Source organism: Scyliorhinus torazame, chromosome 24, assembly GCF_047496885.1.
Source record: "Scyliorhinus torazame isolate Kashiwa2021f chromosome 24, sScyTor2.1, whole genome shotgun sequence".
Taxonomy (NCBI): Eukaryota; Metazoa; Chordata; class Chondrichthyes; order Carcharhiniformes; family Scyliorhinidae; genus Scyliorhinus; species Scyliorhinus torazame.
This window is the reverse complement of record NC_092730.1, coordinates 47,632,585-47,642,863: the sequence shown is the minus strand read 5'-3', so window position 1 is coordinate 47,642,863 and position 10,279 is coordinate 47,632,585. Positions and strand designations below refer to the sequence as shown.

General features: G+C 47.6%; 1 non-coding gene across 1 annotated transcript; it reads left to right on the top strand.

The window, feature by feature from the left end:
- Positions 1-7,275: 7,275 nt before the first annotated feature.
- On the top strand, positions 7,276-7,364 carry trnar-ucg (transfer RNA arginine (anticodon UCG)). The gene is given in 2 exon segments: positions 7,276-7,312; positions 7,329-7,364. It is a non-coding gene; the product is annotated as a tRNA-Arg (tRNA).
- The last annotated feature ends 2,915 nt before the right edge of the window (positions 7,365-10,279 follow it).

Sequence of the window (10,279 nt, the reverse complement as noted above, 5' to 3'; positions counted from 1 at the left end):
CCCAGAGTTGAGGGTATTAGATTATGATGAGAGATTGAGTAAACTGGGACTGTACTCATTGGAGTTTAGAACAATGCGGGGGGGGGGGGGGGGGATCTAATTGAGACATATAAAATTATGAAGGGAATAGATAGGATAGATGTGGGCAGGTTGTTTCCACTGGTCGGGGAAAGCAGAACTAGGGGGCATAGCCTCAAAATAAGGGGAGGTAGATTTAGGACGGAGTGTAGGAGGAACATCTTCACCCAAAGGGTTGTTAATCTCTGGAATTCCTTGCAAAGTGAAGCAGTTGAGGCTCCTTCTTTAAACGTTTTTAAGAAAAAGATAGATGCCTTTCTAAAGAATAAAGGGATTCGGGGATATGGTGTACGGGCCGGAGAGTGGAGCTGAGTCCACAAAGATCAGCCATGATCTCAATAAATGGCGGAGCAGGCTCGCGGGGCCAGATGGCCTACTCCTGTTCCTAGTTCTTATGTTCTTATTAAGACGGAGTATGTAATGAAAAAGGATGATCTGAGACCCCAACCAGCGGCAGATACGGTGGCTTACCAGCTGGAACCCCAATATTGTGACCTTGGGTGGGTGGATCAACATGGGGTAGGATATCAAACCCACCCAAATGGACCCTCAGCTCCTCTGTATGGCCCAACGTATGCACCAACAGCTTCACAACTGCCGCCCCCTCTGAGGGGCCATTGGTCTACTGGGAAAAGAGGACGAGGCAGATATAGAGGGAACAATGCATGTCTTAATTGCGGCTGTGCAGATCACTGGCAACAGGAATGCCCCTTTAAAAGACGGGCAGCAGAAGGAGACTACCCGACCCAAAGGAGGGGGTACCAACCAAGGGGAGGACAGACGAGGTACACTGACTTCTCCCAGGCAAACCTTTTCCCAACCAAAGATTGACTAGCTAATTTAGTCATAACGGCTCTCCAATCGGACAGGGAACCTATTATTTCTCTGCAGATAGGATATCAACACTGCCCATTTGTAATCGACACTGGAGAAGCCATGTCTTCGGTGCAATCAGAACTTCGACTACCACTATCCGACCACACCCAGCATTTCTCGAGGTTTCAAGGACAGGTGTGTGAGCATCCTATTTCTGAACCTGTGACAGCCACTTATGAGAATAAGTCTGCGGATCATCAGTTTGTGGTGACTACTGGATTGTACTGTAACTTGTTGGCCCGAGATTTACTGTGTATCTTCCAGCTACAGCTAGAGTGCGGAGACGAAGGGGTAACGGTTCAATCATGGAGGATGAGACAACAGTGCTATATTTCTATCACTCCCCAGTGGTGGACGTTAGACATTGAACATTCACTGCACCACGTTACCCTGGTCTATGACAGAACCGGAAAAAACAGGGAGTTGGAGGACAAATACCGGCCGTTAATTGGGACCGAACGGCCAGTCAAGGTTGCAGCCACAGTCACGGGAAAAGAAGGTACAGCCGATTTTGTTACAATACCACCACATTTATGGCCACAGTCAGCTTCTGTGGGCCCTCATATTATACGTCAGGTCCACGACCAGTACCATGCCAAGGATCTGGGGCCTATGGTAAGGAGGACAGTGGATCATTCAGGTCCAACAGAGTACGCACTTCAAGTCACGCCAGACGGCACTTACATAAAATATTTTGAGGTCCCTGAAACGATTAACACTCGACTACAGCAAACCCACAGCTCTGGAAGAATAGGTGATTCCTTATCTCGGCCGGCATGGTAATATCCCACCGGGGTTTAGTTAATGACTTACTGCAGGCCCTCCTTGTGCCCGCGGATATTTCCGACCCCAGTTGACGTTGGTAATGAACAAGCAGATTGTGCAGCGCGGACAGCTGTGCAAATTCTGCAAGTGATGGTGCCTAAAATGTTAAGTCAGACTGAACATAAGAACATAAGAACTAGGAGCAGGAGCTAGCCCCTGGCCCCTCGTGCCTGCTCCACCATTCAATGAGATCATGGCTGATCTTTTGTGGACTCAGCTCCACTGTCCGGCCCGAACACCATAACAATTAATCCCTTTATTCTTCAAAAAACTATCTAGGGCAGCACGGTAGCATACTTCACAGCTCCAAGAGCCCAGTTTCGATTCCCAGCTTGGGTCACTGTCTGTGCGGAGTCTGCACATCCTCCCCGCGTCTGCATGGGTTTCCTCCGGGTGCTCTGGTTTCCTCCCACAGTCCAGAGATGTGCAGGTTAGGTGGATTGGCCATAATGAACTGCCTTTAGTGTCCAAAATTCAATGTTTTGTCAAATCAATTCCACTATGCTACCGTGCTGCCCTTACCTTGTCCTTATACCCTCTGTGGGGTATTCCTGGAAGTTATTATATAAACATTTCCCCTTCGCTTTGTTAAAGGAATTGGAAACATTGGAAAACTCCTGGTTCTATCTTTATCAAATGATATGACTGTGTTAATAAAACATAACCCATTTCAGTCAGTGGAGATGTGATATTGGCACCAATAAAACTCACAACCACAGCAGATATTGTCTGTTTCCCTCAGAGAGAGTCAATTGAAGAGTTTCCCGATTTCGTTACTTTGAGCTTCGCAGTGATGTGAAATGACAAATGTCCGGATCACACTGGAAGCAACACTTTGATACTAATTTACTGAAAAGAAAAGGCGGATGCACTATGATAGCGACATGTTTACTTTTGGTGTGAGTGAGAATATAAACAGCAGAGGTTGGTTTATGGGTTATGGGCCCAGCACGCTTCCGCTGCGCCACTCCGCTCCTTAGGTCCGCCGTGTTCGCAATTACTGCTCTGAGGCAGCCAGATAACTATTTTTTTAAACGAAAACCCAAGTGTTGTGAAGCTCACTTTGGCTGGACAATAACACGGAACTTCAGCACGGCTGTAACAGACAGAGAAAGACACACAGAAAAGCAGGAAGAGAATATCAGGACACACACACACAATGACACACAGCAGAGGTGCAGTGCAAACCAGCAAGATACTGAGATGGACAAACTGGTTATTTAGGAAAACGGGGTTTTCTGTTGCACAAAGATAGGCAATTAAATGTATGTATGCTGTGTAACTGTGCTCCCTGCGGTGTAACTGTGCTTTCTGCTGTGTAACTGAGCTCTCTGCTGCGTAACTGTGCTCTCTGCTGTGCAACTGAGCTCTCTGCTGCGTACCTGTGCTCTCTGCTGCGTAACTGAGCTCTCTGCTGCGTAACTGTGCTCTCTGCTGCGTAACTGAGCTCTCTGCTGTGTAACTGTGCTCTCTGCTGTGTAACTGAGCTCTCTGCTGCGTAACTGTGCTCTCTGCTGCGTAACTGAGCTCTCTGCTGTGTAACTGTGCTCTCTGCTGTGTAACTGAGCTCTCTGCTGCGTAACTGTGCTCTCTGCTGCGTAACTGAGCTCTCTGCTGCGTAACTGTGCTCTCTGCTGTGTAACTGAGCTCTCTGCTGTGTAACTGTGCTCTCTGCTGCGTAACTGTGCTCTCTGCTGCGTAACTGTGCTCTCTGCTGAGTAACTGCGCTCTCTGCTGTGTAACTGAGCTTTCTGCTGTGTAACTGAGCTCTCTGCTGAGTAACTGCGCTCTCTGCTGTGTAACTGTGCTTTCTGCTGTGTAACTGAGCTCTCTGCTGAGTAACTATGCTGTCTGCTGTGTAACTGAGCTCTCTGCTGAGTAACTGCGCTCTCTGCTATGTAACTGTGCTCTCTGCTGTGTAACTGAGCTCTGCTGAGTAACTGTGCTCTCTGCTGTGTAACTGTGCTCTCTGCTGTGTAACTGAGCTCTCTGCTGAGTAATTGCGCTCTCTGCTGAATAACTGCGCTCTCTGCTGTGTAACTGACCTCTCTGCTGAGTAACTGCGCTCTCTGCTGTGTAACTGTGCTCTCTGCTGTGTAACTGCGCTCTCTGCTGTATAATTGTGCTCTCTGCTGCCTAACTGTGCTCTCTGCTGAGTAACTGAGCGCTCTGCTGTGTAACTGAGCTTTCTGCTGTATAATTGTGCATTCTGCTGCGTAACTGTGCTCTCTGCTGCGTAACTGTGCTCTGTGCTGCGTAACTGTGCTCTCTGCTGTGTAACTGTGCTCTCTGCTGTGTAACTGTGCTCTCTGCTGTGTAACTGTGCCCTCTGCTGTGTAACTAAGCTCTCTGCTGTGTACCTGAGCTCTCTGCCGAGTAACTGTGCTCTCTGCTGAGTAACTGAGCTCTCTGCTGTGTAACTGTGCTCTCTGCTGCATAACTGAGCTCTCTGCTGTGTAACTGTGCTCTCTGCTGTGTAACTGAGCTCTCTGCTGCGTAACTGTGCTCTCTGCTGCGTACCTGAGCTCTCTGTTGTATAATTGTGCTCTCTGCTGTGTAACTGAGCTCTCTACTGCGTAACGGTGCTCTCTGCTGCGTAACTGTGCTCTCCGCTGAGTAACTGCGCTCTCTGCTGTGTAACAGTGCTTTCTGCTGTGTAACTGAGCTCTCTGCTGTGTAACTAAGCTCTCTGCTGAGTAACTGTACTCTCTGCTGAGTAACTGTGCTATCTGCTGTGTAACTGTGCTGTCTGCTGTATAACTGAGCTCTCTGCTGATTAACAGTGCTCTCTGCTGTGTAACTGCGCTCTCTGCTGTGTAACCGTCCTCTCTGCTGTGTAACTGAGCTCTCTGCTGTGTAACCGTGCTCTCTGCTGTGTAATTGTGCTCTCTGCTGTGTAACTGTGCTCTCTGCTGTGTAACTGAGCTCTCTGCTGTGTAACCGTGCTCTCTGCTGTGTAACTGTGCTCTCTGCTGTGTAACTGAGCTCTCTGCTGAGTAACTGAGCTCCCTGCTGTGTAACCGTGCTCTCTGCTGTGTAACTGTGCTCTCTGCTGTGTAACTGAGCTCTCTGCTGTGTAACTGTGCTCTCTGCTGCGTAACTGTGCTCTCTGCTGCGTAACTGTGCTCTCTGCTGAGTAACTGCGCTCTCTGCTGTGTAACTGAGCTCTCTACTGTGTAACTGTGCTCTCTGCTGTGTAACTGTGCTCTCTGCTGAGTAACTGCGCTCTCTGCTGTGTAACAGTGCTTTCTGCTGTGTAACTGAGCTCTCTGCTGAGTAACTGCGCTCTCTGCTGAGTAACTGCGCTCTCTGCTGTGTAACTGTGCTTTCTGCTGTGTAACTGAGCTCTCTGCTGAGTAACTATGCTGTCTGCTGTGTAACTGAGCTCTCTGCTGAGTAACTGCGCTCTCTGCTATGTAACTGTGCTCTCTGCTGTGTAACTGAGCTCTCTGCTGAGTAACTGCGCTCTCTGCTGAGTAACTGCGCTCTCTGCTGTGTAACTGTGCTTTCTGCTGTGTAACTGAGCTCTCTGCTGAGTAACTGCGCTCTCTGCTGTGTAACTGTGCTCCCTGCTGTGTAACTGCGCTCTCTGCTGTATAATTGTGCTCTCTGCTGCCGAACTGTGCTCTCTGCTGAGTAACTGAGCGCTCTGCTGTGTAACTGATCTTTCTGCTGTATAATTGTGCATTCTGCTGCGTAACTGTGCTCTCTGCTGCGTAACTGTGCTCTCTGCTGAGTAACTGCGCTCTCTGCTGTGTAACTGTGCTTTCTGCTGTGTAACTGAGCTCTCTGCTGAGTAACTGCGCTCTCTGCTGTGCAACTGTGCTCCCTGCTGTGTAACTGCGCTCTCGGCTGCGTAACTGTGCTCTCTGCTGTGTAACTGTGCTGTCTGCTGTGTAACTGAGCTTTCTGCTGTGTAACTGAGCTCTCTGCTGTATAATTGTGCTCTCTGCTGCGTAACTGTGCTCTCTGCTGTGTAACTGAGCTCTCTGCTGAGTAACTGCCCTCGCTGCTGTATAATTGTGCTCTCTGCTGTTTAACTGTTCTCTCTGTCCTGCAACCGTGACTGTGCCGTTGACAGATCTTCACTGTGGTTGGGTCAAATCATTCCCTGTTGTGTAAATATGTTCCCAGTTGTGGAAATGTGATCCGTCTGAATCAGAACCTTTCTCCGCCATTACTGAGACGAAATTTCAATTCCAGATTTATCAAATCTTGTCATGAAAGATTAGTTCAGGCCTCTGGATTTCAAGTCCAGGGACAGAACCTTGTATTCCTGTTATCAAAACAGTTCGGTCAGCTCAACATTCTGAGATGGAAGCGCCCAATATGGGGCTTGAACCCAATATGAAACAATATAGAGCTTGAATCCACGACCGTGGGATTAAATGTCCGATGCTCTACCGACTGAGCTAGCCGGGCTGCTGTCAGAAATATTATTATCCCTCTTCCTGAGGAGATTATAATTTGCTGAGCAGCGAACCTTGTGTCAAACCGTTTACTAAAATTCCGATTAATTCTTCGGCCACAGTCGCTGGGAGCAGGGCTCGAACCAGCTGGGGAAAGTCCAACACCTTAACCACTCGACCATCGCAGCTCGGTTCAATAGGTCATTCATTAAACATTATAAAACATACAAAACATTATAAAACCGGCCAGGAATCACTGCAGGAAGGTCTTGCATTCATGCGATGAACGGTGCCCCGGTTTTTCTGTGAGGAGCGGCTTAATCTACCTCACAAATGACCATTGGATTTGGAGAGAAGCCTTGAGAGACTCGAAAATCCAAGTTCCCGAAACGCACAATTTCACTGATTCAATTGTTTGCGGAAGAAAATAAGTTACATTGGAAATATCCTAGAAGTTCATTTTTGCTTTACATGGAACAGCACCGAACTTCCCAGTCCAGCTCCAAATTAAAGCAATTCAATCACAGAAACTGGCAGCACAGAAGGAGGCCTGTGCAGACCGAATGGTCACGTGATTACGTGTTCCGCATCTAAAATGATCAGGTGTTCTCCCCGGATCGCGCTCAGAGCACAAGCCTGGAGCAGCTGCTCAAACAGTAAATAAATTATTTTTTGTTACACGTCCTTGGTCGCCAGTCTTTGAGAGATGAGAATTTCTCCATGGTGTCAGGAGTGGGCAGTATGGCACAAGCGCTTCGCCACCTAAACCCGCTGCTGTCATAGAATCAGAGAATCCCTATTGTGCAAATGAAGACCATTCGGCACAACGAGTCTGTACTGACCCTCCGAAAGCTCACGCACCTGCCCTCTACTGGAATATTGGGTCCGATGGAGCAACTCTGGCCCCCATTCCAACCCCTGAAATCCGTCCCTCCCCTCTCATGAGTGGGGTGCAGGATTGGAGTGTCAGTGCAGACTCGATGGGCCGAATAGCCTCCTTCTGCATTTTACTGGTTTCTATGGAAACAGATATGATCACAGTATTTATTCACATGGGATAAACATTGGCTCGCACGTCACTGCAGGTGGCCGCGTGGCCTAAAGGATAAGGCGTCTGACTTCGATGAATCGAATGATGATATCAGAAGATTGCAGGTTCGAGTCCTGTCGCGGTCGTTTTATACAGAAATCCGGTGGAACTTGCTGACAGCCGATTTTTCCCTCCTCAGCTCATAGTTCCACCTTTCCATCCAAGCATTGCAGGGCTTTTTATGGAATATAATTCCTTCTAACTTTGTTTTCATTCAATTCGCTCTCATCCTAGCATTTTGTTTATCCCCTGATGAATCCGCAGTATCTGTTTGACTTGGATCAAGTATAGAATAATATATTATGTATCAATCGGTTCAATACAATTCTGTGGAGGAAATTCTAATGTCGTCAGGAAGACAGACAGAGTCATAGAGTCATAGATGTTGGCAGCATGGAAAAAGCCCTTCGGCCCAGCTTGTCAATGCCGCCCAGTTTCTTTCACTAAGCTAGACCCACTTGTCCGCATTTGGCCCATATCCCTCTATACCCACCCTGCCCATGTAACTGTCTAACTGATTTTTAAAAGACAAAATGATAACCGCCTCCACCACTGCCTCTGGCAGCCCGTTCCAGATGCTCCTCATTACCTTATTTATGCTCCTCATTATTTCATAGACCTCTATGATATCATCCATAAGCCTCCTACGCTCCAGGAAAAAAAGTGCCAGCCTATCCAGCCTCTACCTTTCACTCAGACCATCAAGTCCTGGTAGCATCCTTGTAAACCACTTCTGCACTCTTTCTATTTTAACAATATCCTTCGGAAAATAGGGTGACCAGAACTGAACACAATATTCCATGTGTGGGCTTACCAATGTCTTGTGCAACTTGAACAAGACGTCCCAACTCTTGTATTCAACATTTTGAGCTTAAAACCTCGCATTCCGAATGCCTTCTTCACCACCCTATCGACCTGCGACACCACCTTCAAGGAGCTGTGAACCTGTACTCCTAGATCTGTTTGTTCTGTAATTCTCCCCAACTCCCTACTAGTAACTGATTAGGTCAATCCCTGATTTGAGCTACCAAAATACATCACCTCACATTTATCCAAATTAAACTCCATCTGCCATTCATCGGCCCACTGGCCCAAGATGTTTAATAATGAGCTGAATCAACTGTTTTTTGTTCAGAGGGATGAAAGATTATCTCACTGGATTGGGAATCCAGAGGCCTGAAATACTCTTTGGGACAGGGAATAAATCTCACCATTCAAATTCACTGATTCAATAGATTTTCAGGGGCGTTGACAGGGTTGATGCTGAGAGGTTGTTTCTCCATGTGGGAGAGTCTAGGACCAGAGGGAATGATCTCAGAGTAAGGGGCCGCCCAATTAAATCTGAAATGATGAGTAATTTGTTCTCTCAGAGTATAGTGTATCTGTGGAAACATTGTTTCTAAGCGAATACTTGTCGAGGCTGGGGAAGTTAATATGCGCAAGATTAAATCAGTAAGGGAATCAAGGATTATGGGGATAAGGCGGGAAAGTGGGTTTGAAGATTATATCAGGTCAATCATAACCTCTTTGAATGGTGGAGCAGACAGGATGGGCCTAATAGGCCACTTCTGCTCTTCCGTCTTACAGTGTAATGAGATCATCTGATGAACTTGTTTTCACGGCTGGGCGGCCGGTTCTGGAAAGACAAAATCTGCCAGCAGAGCCCCAGATGAAGCTGGCGTCTGTTTTGGAGTTTCTGAAGCCGCAAGTTTTCATGGTGCCAAACTCCTGCCCAAAGCTGGTGTCGTGATTTAAATCGATTATCAGACAGAGGATTAGGAATATCGGTATAGAGATTGGTGCAAGAAGATTCACCCCTCAGGCCTGTTGAACTCCGAATCTAAACTCCATCCTAGTTCCGGATGCACTGAATGAATCATCAGGTCACCCTCAATAAGTGGCCCAACGCGGAGATGCCGCAAATTGACCATCGAGGAGGATGGATTCAGACCCGCAGATGCAAAGCACAATGGATTAGCAGCGCATCACCTTCACCTCTCGGCCAACTCGCCAAATGACCTGACTTCACCAAACCACCTCATGGACCTTTAACATCTGCAACAACTAACGGACGAAGGTTGTATTTGTCCATTGGTCCAGATGTGCAGCCAGTTGTGAAATGTTAGAAATATAGTCTCTGTCAGCAAATTACATTTCCAACATATCAGCTGAAGGATTGTTCTGAACGGACTGATGGGAAACACTTCAACACCATGGGAGTGGGCACGTGAGCAATAGGTCAGAAGGTGAGAGCATTGAGGGAGAACTCACACACTGTATCAGAGAGAGACCTCTCCTGTGGAAATGTGCTCTCTGCTGTGGGACTGTGTTCTCTGCTGTGAAACTGTGCTCTCTGCTGTGGTACTGTGTTCTCTGCCGTGAACTGTGCGCTCTGCTGTGTTACTGTGTTCTCTGCTGTGAAACTGTGCTCTCTGCTGTGGGACTGTGCTCTCTGCTGTGAAACTGTGCTCTCTGCTGTGGTACTGTGTTCTCTGCCGTGAACTGTGCGCTCTACTGAGAAACTGCTCTCTGCTGTGGGACTGTGATCTCTGCCGTGAACTGTGCGCTCTGTTGAGAAACTGCGATCTCTCCAGTGGAAATGTACTCTCTGCTGTGAAACTGCTCTCTGCTGAGGGAACGTGGACCAGATGTGATGCAGCTGAGGATGCTGAGTGATGTAACGTGGACATGGTGAAGTTACTGGCCAGAAATTTCCGAATTCTATTTTTGTTTTTAATGGACCGCTACAATCCACGTGTTTATTCTAGGACACAACAATGAATAAAAATGAATCAGTGCTGAGCAGATTCTAACATCCCACACCTCCAGTTTGTTCTTATTGAGAACCCCGTCCTCGATGGAAGCTTTTGCTCTCCGAATCAGACCACCGCCTCCTGGGAATACAACAGCGATACCTCCAAGATCTGATCTGTAACAGAATCACAGAACAATAGTGTCCCCTTGTGACTGAGGGAACAGGTGCTCCATATCCGCCCTGTCT